Source organism: Strix uralensis, chromosome 37 (genome assembly GCF_047716275.1).
Source record: "Strix uralensis isolate ZFMK-TIS-50842 chromosome 37, bStrUra1, whole genome shotgun sequence".
Lineage (NCBI taxonomy): Eukaryota > Metazoa > Chordata > Aves > Strigiformes > Strigidae > Strix > Strix uralensis.
The window spans coordinates 1,525,074-1,538,311 of NC_134008.1; the positions used below are offsets into that span (position 1 = coordinate 1,525,074).

General features: G+C 49.0%; 1 long non-coding RNA gene across 1 annotated transcript in view; it reads left to right on the plus strand.

Annotated features, from left to right (window-relative positions):
* LOC141937094 (uncharacterized) overlaps window positions 1-13,238 on the plus strand; it is a 786,032-nt gene that overhangs the window by 407,484 nt on the left and 365,310 nt on the right. The gene's annotated exons all lie outside the window — the stretch shown is intronic.

Sequence of the window (13,238 nt, forward strand, 5' to 3'; positions counted from 1 at the left end):
ACCTTAAGGAAAAAATGTTTTAGGGTGACGGTGTTGAGACACTGGAAAAGGTTGCCTAGAGAATTTCCAGGTTGGAGGCACACACAACTTGTCCGGGCAATGTCTACCAGTGCCTCACCACACACAGACTAAAGAATTTCTTCCTTATATCTAATCTAAAGCTCTCCTCTTTCAGCTTAAAACTGTTACTGCTCACCGTATCCCTACACTCCCTGATAAAGAGTCCCTCCCCAGCTTTCCTTTAGGCCCCCTTTAAACATTGGAAGGTCTCCCCAGAGCCTTCTCTTCTCTGGGCTGAACAACCCCAGCTCTCTCAGCCTGTCCTCACAGGGGAGGTGCTCCAGCTCCCAATCATCCTCGTGGACTCCTCTGAACCCGCTTGAATAAATCTATATCCTTCTAATGTTGGGGGCCCCAGATCTGAACACAGCACTGCAGGGTGAGTATCACAAGACCAGAATAGAGGGTGAGAATTCCCTCCCTCGACCTGCTGGCCACACTTCCCTTGATGCAGTCGAGGACACGGTTGGCTTTCTGAGCTGCGAGTGTGCACATTGCTGGGTCATAGTTACTTTACCATCCGCTAGTACCCCCAAGTCATTCTCTGCAGGGCTGCTCTCAATCCACTCATCACCGAGCCTGTGTTTGTGTATGTCATTGACCTGATCCATGTGCAGGACATTGCATGTGGCTTTGTTGAACTTCATGAGGTTTGTAGGGGTCCAGAGGGTCTGCAAGTAGCTACTGGAGGAGTAAGGTGGCCCAAATCACTTTTTGGAGAAACTGTGGGGTCTTGGGCGTCTGGTTCTGATAAGGCCATAGGTCTTGACCCAGAGCAGAAATTGTCCTTTATGGAAGAGAGCATCAACAATGCCTGGAGCTGTGTCTGGAGATGGATGAGGAGTCAGCTGAGAGCTGAGTGGTCAACATGAGAGGGAAGAACAACATGGGCAATGCTGTGGTGGGTGGATGTCTGCTCCATACCTCCTGGTCAGGAAGAGGAAGTAGATGAGGCCTTCTTCAGACAACTGGAAGAAGCCTCATGTTGGCAGGCCCTGGCACACATGGAGGACTCACACTATCCCCATAGCTGTTGAAAGAGAACAGAACAAGGTGCAAGCCACACAGGCTGCTTTTGGAGCTTGTTGACTTCTCCTGAGAAGAGTGACCAAGGAGGCAGTGACGTGAGGTGCCCTGTGGGACTTCATCCTTACAAAAAAGGAAGAAGTGGTCAGGGATGGAACAGTCAGGGGTGAGAAGGTAGAGCTGACGCTCCTGAGAGAAGGGAACAAGGCTTCATGAGAGCAGGCTTTGGCCTGCTGAGGGACTTGATTGGAAGAATCCCATGGGATACCACCTTGCAGAGAAGAGGGGTGCAGAGAGCTGTTCGATAGTCAAGGATTTCTTCAGCTCCAGAAAACTCCATCCTGATATGCAGGATGTCATGCAAAGGTGTCAGGAGGTTGGCACAGATGAGAAAGGAGCTCCTGACTGAAATGAAGCATGAAGAGGCAGCACAGAGAAGGTGGAAGCTGGCTGCCTTCCAGCCTCAATGGTTCTGTGACAGTGCTGGAGAGAGCCATTGGTATGTGTGTGTGTGCTTGCCTGTGTAGGGGAATAGGGGAACAAGGGGATACTGGGACCAGGATTGATGGATGGTGGAAAAGCAGAACTTGGAGTGATACATTTTGTCTGTGTGTCTATATTCTCTTTCTCCTCTGACCATGCTCTTGATTGGCCTAGAAACCTTTACCTGCACCATGGGACTTCCCTTGACGATAATGCCTGTGTGGAGCAGGGAGGCTGGGTCAGGGCAGGGACAGGGCTGGCTCTGACAGGGGCCAGGAAGCAGCTGCCAGGAGGTGACAGCAAGGACAGCTTACAGGGGAGAAATTTATAGAGATTGACTTCATTGTTTTTAGGAAGGCAAAGCCTGCCTGGAGCTGGTGGTGGCAAGGAAAGTCAGGAGCAAAACAATGAGCTTCAGTGGCTCATTAGAGGCCAAGAATGAATGAGGGAAATGCAGGGCTGCTGCTGAATGGGGAGGGTGATTTAACAGCATCAGACACAGGTGGGGATGGGAGACTCAATGCCATCCTTGCCTGAGTCTGTACTGAAAAGTTCTCCAGGCCTCAGTGCTCAGGGAAAGGGCTAAATGAGCGGGAGAGCACGTACTGGCAGGAAGCTCAGGAAATGCAGCAAGGACAAGTGGCAGTGTGTGACCCTGCAGGACATCCCCCTGGCAATGGCACAGGCTGGGGGCTGCCTGGCTGGGAGAAGCCCCATGGGAAAGGGATTGGTGGGTTGGGCAGGAGGCAGTCGTGTGCCCTGGCAGCAAGGGAGGCCAACTACCACCAGGGCTTGATGGCCAGGAGTGCGGCCAGGAGATCAAGAGAGGGCATTGTCCAGGTCATTGCGTCCAGATTTCAGACCCCCAGGACAGGAATGATGTTGGCAAGCTGGAGGGGGTTTGGTGAATGGCCTCCAAGATAGGCTGGGCCTGGAACACTTTGCCTGTGAGGAGAGGCTGAGGGAGCTGGGCTTGTTCAGCCTGGAGAAGGGAGGCCTGAGGGGGACCTCAGTGCAGCCTGGCAGCACCTCCGAGGAGGCCATAAAGAATAGAGAACTAGGGTCTGCACCATGGTGCATGTTCCGAGGATGGAAGATGAGTGTTGGGTGAAAGAGGGGATGTTCAACCTGGTGAGAAGGAAAAGATTTTTCACCCATCTCAGGGCTAGTCCTGAGCAGGGTATCCATGACCCTGCCTGCCCTTTTGTCTGTCATGATTGGTCAGGTCACAATAACCCAGGTACCCCCAGAATCAGAACCCACATGAGCCTCTTGCACCTCCCTCATCCCCTCCCCTCCTCAAGGATGTAATTTCTGTTGGGTGGGTTCTATGATATGCTGGATGACTTCACAATGCCTGCTGGCCAGCATGTCTCCTGAGGGCCAAGCAGATGTTGCAGTGGAAGTGACCCCATAATCATCCCCATTCTGTGCAGCTCCCCTCGGCCTGCCTCTCCCCTTCCTCTCCATCCCTGTCTTTTCTCTCCTGAGATGAGCAATTTGTGATGAATGTGTTATCCCAAAATTGCTGGAGCCAGCTGCTGACCAATCAGGCTCCTGTAACAGGAGTGGCCTCACAATCAACATCACAATTTGTGCTGCCTTTGCCAGTCTCTCCCCATCCACTCCCTTGACTCCTCATCGCTGCTGGACCCCACGTTCAACAGCCAAACTCAGCCCCTTCACTGGCCTTTCCCTCTCCCCTGCCCCACCGGTTGGCAGAGCCAGGGTGGGACGTGTCGCGTTCAGGCTTTGCAGTGCTCATGCAGAATTATTGTGACAAAGTCGGTGCTGAGATCAGACTCAGTGCTGTAGAGCAGACCCCAACAAGAAACAACAGCGTTCAACAGGAGATCTGCAGTGGTGGCCACCATGTTGGTTTTGCAAGGGGGCCTTCTGTCCATTTACTAAATGGATCTGCTCCTACAAAGATCCACTTGGTGTTTCAAGCTGTCACTGGCAGAGGTCCCATGAAATCAATTTGCAGTTGTGGCCATGGGCCTCCACTCTGTTGGTGCTGGGCTGGGGCTTTTACTCCAGTGTAATCTTCACTGGTCACGGCACAAGACAGACAGATCCTACCCCAGAGATCTACATCCTTCTTTGTGTTAGACCACCACTCGCTGTCCTTCACTCTGCTCAGAGTGTTTGCCTCAGCTCATGGAGGAGCTTGATGAGATTCTCCTTGAATATTCTCAGGCACAATCCAATGCTTATTGCGTTCAGCATCTACAGCATAAGAAATATTCCTTTCCCTTACTATGCCGATTGACCTGATGGGCCTTTTCACATGACTCCCTTGAATTTCCCTGGTTTGAAGGTGATATTTCCCCAAATAGGGTAAACTTGATGGGCTCTGTCACAGCCACTTGAAGTCGCTTGTTCTGGAATTGTTCAACCTGAGTTTAACCTACAGGACCCAAGAGTGTTCATGGATGCTCCTGTGCTTGCTGATAACAGGGCCAAGATTCTCAGGTTCCAAATGGCCACTTCAGCTGTGGGTCATCCACAAGAATCTGTTCCCAAGGGTACCAGGAGCCCTGGTGCCAGCCCACAGGAACCTGGGCCTTCCCAGTAGAACCTATGGATCTTGACCAAGACGTACTCTGAATTTCCAGACTGCAGCGAATGCCTTCCATTTCTTGTCATTTGTGTTAGTGACTATATGCTGCTCTGCTAGCAATGACCTGCTGTTCCATATTTCTCAAGTCCATATTCTAAAACTTCTAGTTCTTTTTCTAAATCTTGTACTTGTCCAACTTCCACCTCAGGTATTTAATTTGTAACCACAGTCTGTCTATGGACTCTAAGTTCTTCTTCTCTTTTTATTAAGATGGTTCTCTTAATTTGGGAAATTCTTCAATGTCGTATGCCATGGAATTCTTCCAAGCAGTTTCCTCAGCAGGCAAGAGCCTGCTGTCCTGAAGTCCAGCTCTTTTCATTCTTCCCTTCACTCAGGAACCTCAGCTCTACTTTCTCACCCCTGACTGTTACATCCCTGACCAGCTCTTCCTTGTTTCTAAGTCTGATTTCCTGCAGGACACCGCCCCTCACTGCCTCCTCAGTCACCCTTGTTGGGATGATGTTTTCAAGGAACTCCAAAACCCTCCTGGATGGCTTTCACTTTGCTCTGTTGACCCTTCAGAAATATCAGGATAGTTTAGGTCTCCCATGAGGGCCAGGGCTTCGTCTAGTTTAATGAAGAAGGCATCATTTACTTCCTCTTCCTCATCAGGGGGTCTGTAGCAGACATCCACCCACCACAGTGTTGCCCATGACCTTCCAGCTCTTCAGCTGATTCATCATCCATCACCAGGCAGAGCTCCACACATTCCTGTCCTGCTGCTTTCTCCCATAAAGGGCAACTTCCTGTCTGGGAGCAGCCCCATGGCCTTATAAGTACCAGACCCAAGGACCTCACAGTTTCTCCAGGAGAGGGGATCTGTAGTGCTCTTCAACTCCTGATGCTGTTCTCTTGTGAGATACACCCCAGTTAAGATGAGCCAGATGCAGACAAACATTAAAACCTGACCAAATAGAGCTTCCACGGGAACCTTGAGAAACTCTGGGATTCAGCAACTGAAATCACTTGAAATTTTACAAGGAAATGTTGCCAGTACTATATTGGCATGAAGAGGGAGGCAAATAGCCCCATACATGAGGACAGGTTAGAACCTGACTGGCTGAACAGCAACTCTGAGGAGAAGAGCCTGGACACTACGAGGGATGTCCTATGAGCCAGGAGAGGATGGACATGATGAACAAGGGCAGCTGCCTATGGGGCTGCATTCGGAGGAGCATGGGCCACCCAGACACCCTGATTTACCATCCCTCTCCACTCAGCACTGGTGTGGTCCCACACACATGGGTGTGTCCCAGGGTGTGGCTCCCCTTTTTGGAGAAGTAGGGAGGACCTGGAGAGTGTTGAGTGAAGGTCTGCCAAGGTGGAGTTCGGGATATATTACACATGACCTGTGTGGGGTTGCTGAGGGACCTGGACACCATTTGCCCAGCGTGGAGGTGCCCGGTGTGGAGGCTCCAGGCACTATAGGAGTAACCTGAGAGTGACTGAGGGGTGGTTTCAGAGATGATGGAGCTTCTCTTTGTAGTGAGATACAGCATGAGAAAGGACTACTGTCACAAAGTGCGGCTGGGGAGGCCCAGACTGAACGCAGAGAAATGTCACTCGAAGGGCAGTGCTGTGGTGTAACAAGACACCCAGAGGGAAACTGGAGAAGCCCCAGGCTTTGTGTTTCAATGAGAATCCAGGGAGGACAGAGAGATATCAGTCAAGGAAGGGAGATGCTCAGGTGAGAGCAAGGTGTTGTAGCCGGGTGGATGTCTCCAGCCTGCAGAGAAAGAGGTGCAGGTGTGGGACACGGTGGGACAGCCTGTGGTGGAGGCAGCAGAGAGATGCAGAAAGTCTGAAAATCCCCCAGCAGAGATGAGCTCTTTCTGCCCTTGGCTCTGGCTGTTGTCTCTGCCACTGATGCCAATGAGGAAACACCTTCCCCTTACAGAACTGGGTCACATGGCCTCCTCTTCCCCACCTGTGAGAGACAAGAAACCAGGCCTGCGAGAAATTAAGAAAAACAGCCTGAGAAAGCAAAAGTTACAGCTGATCGAAGAAATGCCTCAAACACTCGCAAGACAAAACTATGAGTCACAGGGTGCATTCTGTGGAGGTCGAAGCTGATAAGGCTGCCTGAATAGCACAAGATGCAGCTGGAGGAGGGAGCCCTGTGGAGGCAGTATGGCTCTGCTCTGGGGCACCTGGACAAATTTCAAGGGCCATCTGTCTGGTGAATGACCTTTGCTTCATTATCCACAAAATGCATATTCAAGTTAACACCCCTCAATATGCTAACGAGGGCTAACATGATCATGTTAATTACATCATCCCATGAAACACCTCACCCCTCCCCGTACATGGGATACGTAGGTATGCGGGTCGACCTAGGGAACGGACCCAAGGAAAGTGGGTATAAATCAAGGGTGGGGAAGAAGGCGGGGGGTGGTGGGGGGGTGGGCCTTGACAGTGCAGTGAAGCAAAGAAGATGGATGCAAGCGAAAAGGACGGCTGCCTCCTGGAACCCTCGCTGGAGGGATCAGCTCAGACACCCAGAGCGGTGATCTGTATTTCCCCATTCCCTCTATCTCCCTCTTTTCCCTTTCCCATTAAGAAATGCAAGGCATATTGTATTGCTTGCCACAACTTGCTATATACTTAGCCAATTATTGTGTGTTCAATTAGTACATTGTGGGTAGTTAATAAATATTTGGACTTGGAGACTTGTTGTCCGCTCCATTGGGGATTTGTGAATCTGAGTCACTTGTCTCCCTCATCTGAGCGGGACGTGACATTAAAATTGGCGTAGTCGGCAGGATCCCCTTCAGTGTCGGAAAGTCTTATGAGATACTGGTTCTCTATCCGACAAACTCGGACAGGGAGAACTGGGAATTGGCCCCTCAGTTATATGCTGGGAGAGGGTCAGAGGGATACCGATTCTCTGTCCAATAAGAACAGAAAGAATTGGGAAGTCACCTGTCAGCTCTAAGCCAGGAGAGGTTTGAGCAGTGGCAAGCCATGACTGGCCGGGAAATGTTGGTGCTTGACTGCTCCCCTGTTTTTGAGAAACTGAAGGAGTATAAGGCCTGTCCTCCTCCTTTAGTAGAGGTTTGGGCCCACGATAATTGGCATAATCCAGAAGCAGTGGTAAGCTATTTCAGTGCACTTGTGGGGGTGAAAGGGTCGTGCTCAGGCAAAGGAAAAGCTGTAGTGTGCGCTGTATTGGGGGCAGCACTGACTGCAGCCCCAAAAGATAAACATGTTAAGAAACATTTAGAAGGGGAAATGATCAAATCCTTACAAGATCTGGTAAAAGCTCTCCAGGATCAATTGGTCAAGGAACTTAAAGTTACTGAACAAAAAGCTAAACTCTGGCAAGAGCAAACTGAAGTTTTGAAAAGCCAATTAGCTGATGAGCGTAACATCACTCAGCGACTTCACACGGCTCTGTTAGATGCCTTGGACCGAGAAAAAATCTCATGGTCCGAAAAAGAGGGGAATGAACAAGAAAGCTGCAACCGGACAGATCTTGGCTCTGTTCCAGATAGTGAACAGGGAGTTATGAGTCTGGCAAAGCAGCAGCCAGACCCTTGTATCCAACAAAGGATTTAGAGATAAGCCACGAAATTATTTACCCTGAAAATAAGGGGGCAAATTTAAGACCGTTAATTAAAACGGAGACCACCGATGGTCAGGGTGGAAGAGCTCCGCAGGTCAGCATTCGAACCTCACCATATCCAGCGACTGAGCTTGCGAAAATTCAGGAGAAATATACCTGATGAGCTCAGGAAACCAAGACTGAATACGTGTGGAGGGTGTCTTTGACTGGTGGCAACTGAGTCTTGTTATCAGAAGATGAGGCCCAGGGGTACTGGGGGCCAGGGGTTTTCTTAGTTACTGCCGACAAGAGAGAGTCGTGGTCATTAACTCAACGAGCTTCTTACTGGGCTGGGGGTCTGGACTCCTTGGAAAGGGGGGATCCAGTATGTGCTGAGACCCCAACCATAAATCATTTGACTGAAAGTCTGCAGAAGGCTGCTTGTCTCCAATTAATGCATGACAGGCGTTTGGTTCCACAGCAGCCTGCCCCGATGCTATTAATCGCTAACCCCGATCAAATGACTCCCCTGATTCGGGGCTTGCCGGACTCTTTGAAATCACATGCAGTACAATTACAAGATCGTTCGCAGAATGCATTAGCCCCACAAGGGGGGAGACGGGCAGGGGGAGAAGCCATGACCTGGGGAGAGATAGCTCAGGACTTAATAAATTATGGCCGGAGAATGGGCCTTACCAGGGGAACGGGTAAACCTAAGCCCTCGGTACACAGAGTGGAACAGCAGGAAAATCCGCCTCCTTCCCCTCCGTAAGTTTTAAGAGCAAAGAGAAACCTCTTGTGGACTGAGGGAATAGGACAGGAGATTCCACGAGAGTTAATGGACGGTATGCCTACTACAGTTTTAGAAAAGCTCATTCGAGCCTGGAAAGACAAAAGGAAGCTGCCCCCCTCAACTGAGCAGACCTTTTGGGAGAGGGGAGGGACAGAACTGAAAACTAACGAGATGGTGGTAATTGCTTCTCAAACACCAACTGCCCCTGAAGAGGACTTGATTGATTTAGGGTTGGGAAATTGGACGCACCATCCCCAGTAAGTGAGCCGGGGGATGGCGGGTGGGTCCACTTAAGGAGGCTCACAGAGAATACTAAAGGAGACTTGTTGATTACCTTTCCGCTCGGCCCATTTAAAACTCCAGTTGCATTTCTAGTAGATACAGGGGCTCAGATCTCAGCACTCCAAGCTGATGTTGCCAAGTGGAATGGCATAATTGCTGACAAAAAGTAGATTTGGTTTACAGATGTTTTCGGGGACTCTAAGCCACAGCCAACTGCTTGGGTGAAATGCTGGTTACCTGGGAATGAAACTGCAACAGAGGCTATTATGATCCTGGGAAATTTCCCCACAAATATCCTGGGACTTGACCTATTGAAGGGACAAGCCTGGGTGGATTCAAAAGGAAGGGAATGGAAATTTCTGTCCCCAACTGCCTCTATAAGACTTTTACAGCAAGCGCCTGCGCTTCCTCCTTCTAAAACTGTTAATGTGAAACCTTACGCCTTACCATTAGGTGCAAGGGAGGGGATCACTCCGGTAATAGCAGAGCTGCGGGAGCAAGGGATGATAATTCCAACTCACTCACCCTATGATTCCTCAGTGTGGTCAGTCCGTAAACCTAATGGAAAGTGGCAACTGACAATTGACTATCGGCGATTAAATGCCAATACAGGTCCTCTAACAGCTGCAGTACCTGACATAGCTGAACTGATTGCAACCATACAGGAAGCAGACAGAGATCACTTTTCCTTTACATGGGAAGGCGTGCAATTTACTTTTACACGTCTCCCCCAGGGATATTGCCATTCGTCGACCATCACTCATTATGCACTAGCGCAGGAGCTTGCTCAAATCCCTCCTAGGGAAGGGGTCAGGATATATCAATATATTGATGATGTTCTGATTGGTGGCTCTGATGCTGCTGCAGTGGGACAGACCCAGTCAGGAAATCACCCTGCCCACCTACTAAACAACCAGGTGCATTATATTGGTCCTTTCCGGCTCTCCGAGGGAAAACGCTCTGTATTGGTGGGGGTGGAAATAGTGTCGGGCCTAACCCAAAGAAAAGCTGTATCTCGAGCAACTGCAGAAAATATGGTGAAGGGACTAAAACGCTGGTTTAGCTGCTTGTCTAAACCCAAATCAATCCAATCAGACAGTGGTACTCACTTTATTGCCGGGGTGGTTCAGGAGTGGGCTCAAGATGAAGGAATTCAGTGGATTTTCCATACTCCATACTATCCCCAAGCAAATGGGATTGTGGAACGCACCAATGGACTTCTAAAGCAGGCCCTAAAACCCCTCGAACCAGGATGGCCACAACGGGTGCCAGATGCAGTAATGAAGATAAACAGCTGGTGGGGAATTAACGGGTGCCCACGACTTACGGCGTTCTGTCCTAAGCCTCCATCCATACTCACCGAGAAAAAAGAGACTAAAGACCCTGCAAACCCGCTCCATTAGCCTGGACAACCTGTTCTAGTAGACTTGCCCACCGTGGGGCAAGTACCCCTAACCCTAAAAACTCCCATCAATATTTGTTCGTGGGTGGCTACTGAAGCCCATGGGAAAGAATACCGCATCAATACCAGGTGGATTGTCCCTTCTTTCTAACCATCATTGTTTTGTCATGTATATATGTGTTTTACAGAGCATTGATCCTGGATAACAGGAGACCTATGTTACTTTTAGCACTTTCAATGGTTGTAGGCATTATTGGCTAGTTATTATTTGTAATCTGCTTACATTATTATATAATTTGTGGAATCATACCTGCTGAGTGTGGAATAAATCATTGCCAATCAATTACAATCAACAATCCAGGAAATTTTACAGGGACATTTAATGAGTCCACTTATTGGAAGGCTAACCTGGAGTTGTGCCTTAAGTTCCCTTATTGGGAATCACCTCCAAAGTAAAGGAAGCCTGTGAGCCACCTGTGACTGCAAACTGGTGCTTGCAAATACCAGACAGATTACAGTGCCAGCTCATATAACTGGATGTGCTCCTGACAACACCACATCCATCAACAGCAAGATGCAGTCATCAAAGACTAGTTGAAGGGGTCTGATCCCACAAATTAAGTATTAATGAATTGTACCTGAATATTAAATTGTATTCCCATTTAAATCCTTATAGACCTGATAATGTGATTGTGTAACCTCAAATAGTTTTAGAAAATTTAACTTAGCAATGATATGTACGAACAAGGTATGCCTTTAAGGAATTAAAGGTGCAGACCCAACAAGCATCTAAGATGACGTTGCAGAATCCGGCTAGCATTGCTGAAGGAACATGGACTGTGCGGTGTGCTGAATCTAACTGAGGGAGAATGTTATATCACCATGCACAATGCCACCACCTCTATAGAGGAGACCCGTGCCATGATGAAGAAGATTGCCAACAGGAACAGAGAACTTTAACCAATTGACTGGTTTGATAGATGGAACCCTGGGTCATGGGTCACATCACTGGGATCCTCAGGACTCACGGTGTGGGGAAGATGGCTTGTAAATATTAGTATTGTGATATATATGCAAATTTTTGCTTTTAATAGTATGCCTTGCAGCAGTTAGATATATGCTCTCTCACTTTCTGTCTTCCTTTTCCCTATACCTTTTGGGATCACAACGGTCAAAGAAGAACTTGGAGTGTTTGAGTCACGGGGTGGGATGTGGGAGAAGAGAAACCAGGCCTGCGAGAAACTAAGAAAAACAGCCTGAGAAAGCAAAAGTTGAGGCCGATCGAAGAAATGCCTCAAACACTCACAAGACAAAACTATGAGTCACAGGGTGCATTCTGTGGAGGTCGAAGCTGATGAGGCTACCCGAATAACACAAGATGCGGCTGGAGGAGGGAGCCCTGTGGAGACAGGACGGCTCTGCTCTGGGGCACCTGGACAAATTTCAAGGGCCATCTGTCCGGTGAATGACCTTTTCTTCATTATCCATGAAAAGCATATTCAAGTTAACACCCCTCAATATGCTAACGAGGGCTAACATGATCATGCTAATTACATCATCCCATGAAACACCTTACCCCTCCCCATACATGGGATACGTAGGTATGTGGGTCAACCTAGGGGATGGACCCAAGGGAAGTGTGTAGAAATCAAGGGCGGGGAAGAAAGGGGGGGCCTCTGCAGAGTGCAGTGAAGCAAAGAAGAAGGATGCAAGTGAAAAAGACGGCTGCCTCCTGTGCCTTCTGGAACCCTCGCTGGTGGGATCAGTGCAGACACCCAGAGCGGTGATCTGTATTTCCCCATTCCCTCTATCTCCCTCTTTTCCCTTTCCCATTAAGAAATGCAAGGCATATTGTATTGCTTGCCACAACTTGCTATATACTTAGCCAACTATCATGTGTTCAATTAGTACATTGTGAGTAGTTAATAAATGCTTGGACTTGGAGACTTGTTGTCCGCTCCGTTGGGGATTTGCGAATCTGAGTCACTTGTCTCCCTTGTCTGAGCAGGACGTGACACCTACCTACTTATTCATCCATAAACACCATAATATCCTATCTTGAGCACAAGAATATTCTGTGGGACAATGCTGAAAATTTTACTGACCCGCAGATAAAATATAAACCCTGCTCTCCTCATACCTAGCAGTCTTGTCCTTTCCTCATGGAAAGCAAAGAAGATGACCAGGTCCAATCTCTCTTGGGTAAATTAAGTCACCTTCTTTTTCAGACATCAAAGAACTGTGCTAGGAGCGGACATGCTCCGGAGCACAGTCTTGCACTACCCTGTTCATCCGTTGGAACTTTTTGATAGGTACATGCAATGTTTGGGTGCTGCCAGTCATCAGGGACTGCCCCCAGCTCCATGGCCTTTCAAAGACGATGGAAGTGTCTTCGCTGTGACATTTACTGAGCCTCTACTGTTATGGTGTTGCTGGCATGGAGACCAGCTCTGACCCAGTGGTTCACATGGCCTGCTCCTGCCTGCAGCCACAGGGGTGCCACTGTGGTCACAACGGGACTGCTGAAAGCTACACAAGAGCTTGGGGGTGACACAAATCCAAGGGTACAGCAGGATGGTGTGAATCTGAGGAGAGCCCAGCACTGAAAAGGCCATGTCCTGCTGCTGCCCCCAGCTCACAGGCAGCAGAGAGGCAGTGCCGGCCGAGGCAGTGAGGGGCAGCCCCAAGGGGCAGTGAGGCTGCTCCTCCATGGGGCAGCTGGGCCCTTGGCTCCTGAATCCCTTCTGCCTGCTGGGGCTGAGCCCCCAGCTCCAGAGGAGATCTAAGAGGTGAGAGTAGAGGCAAATTATTACATTCTGGTTTCTTTATCTATGCAAAGAGCCTGGTTCCTCCTGTACGGGAGGCTTACTGGACAGGAAAAAAAAAAAAATAGTGCAAAGCCTAAGAAGAAGTTGTATGAATAATATATAATTACAATTAATATTATCACAAGTGTAGCAACCAAATACAAAATAGAAGAACAGAAGAAACTATGATAAGCTCGGATTTTACTGAATTCCTGGGA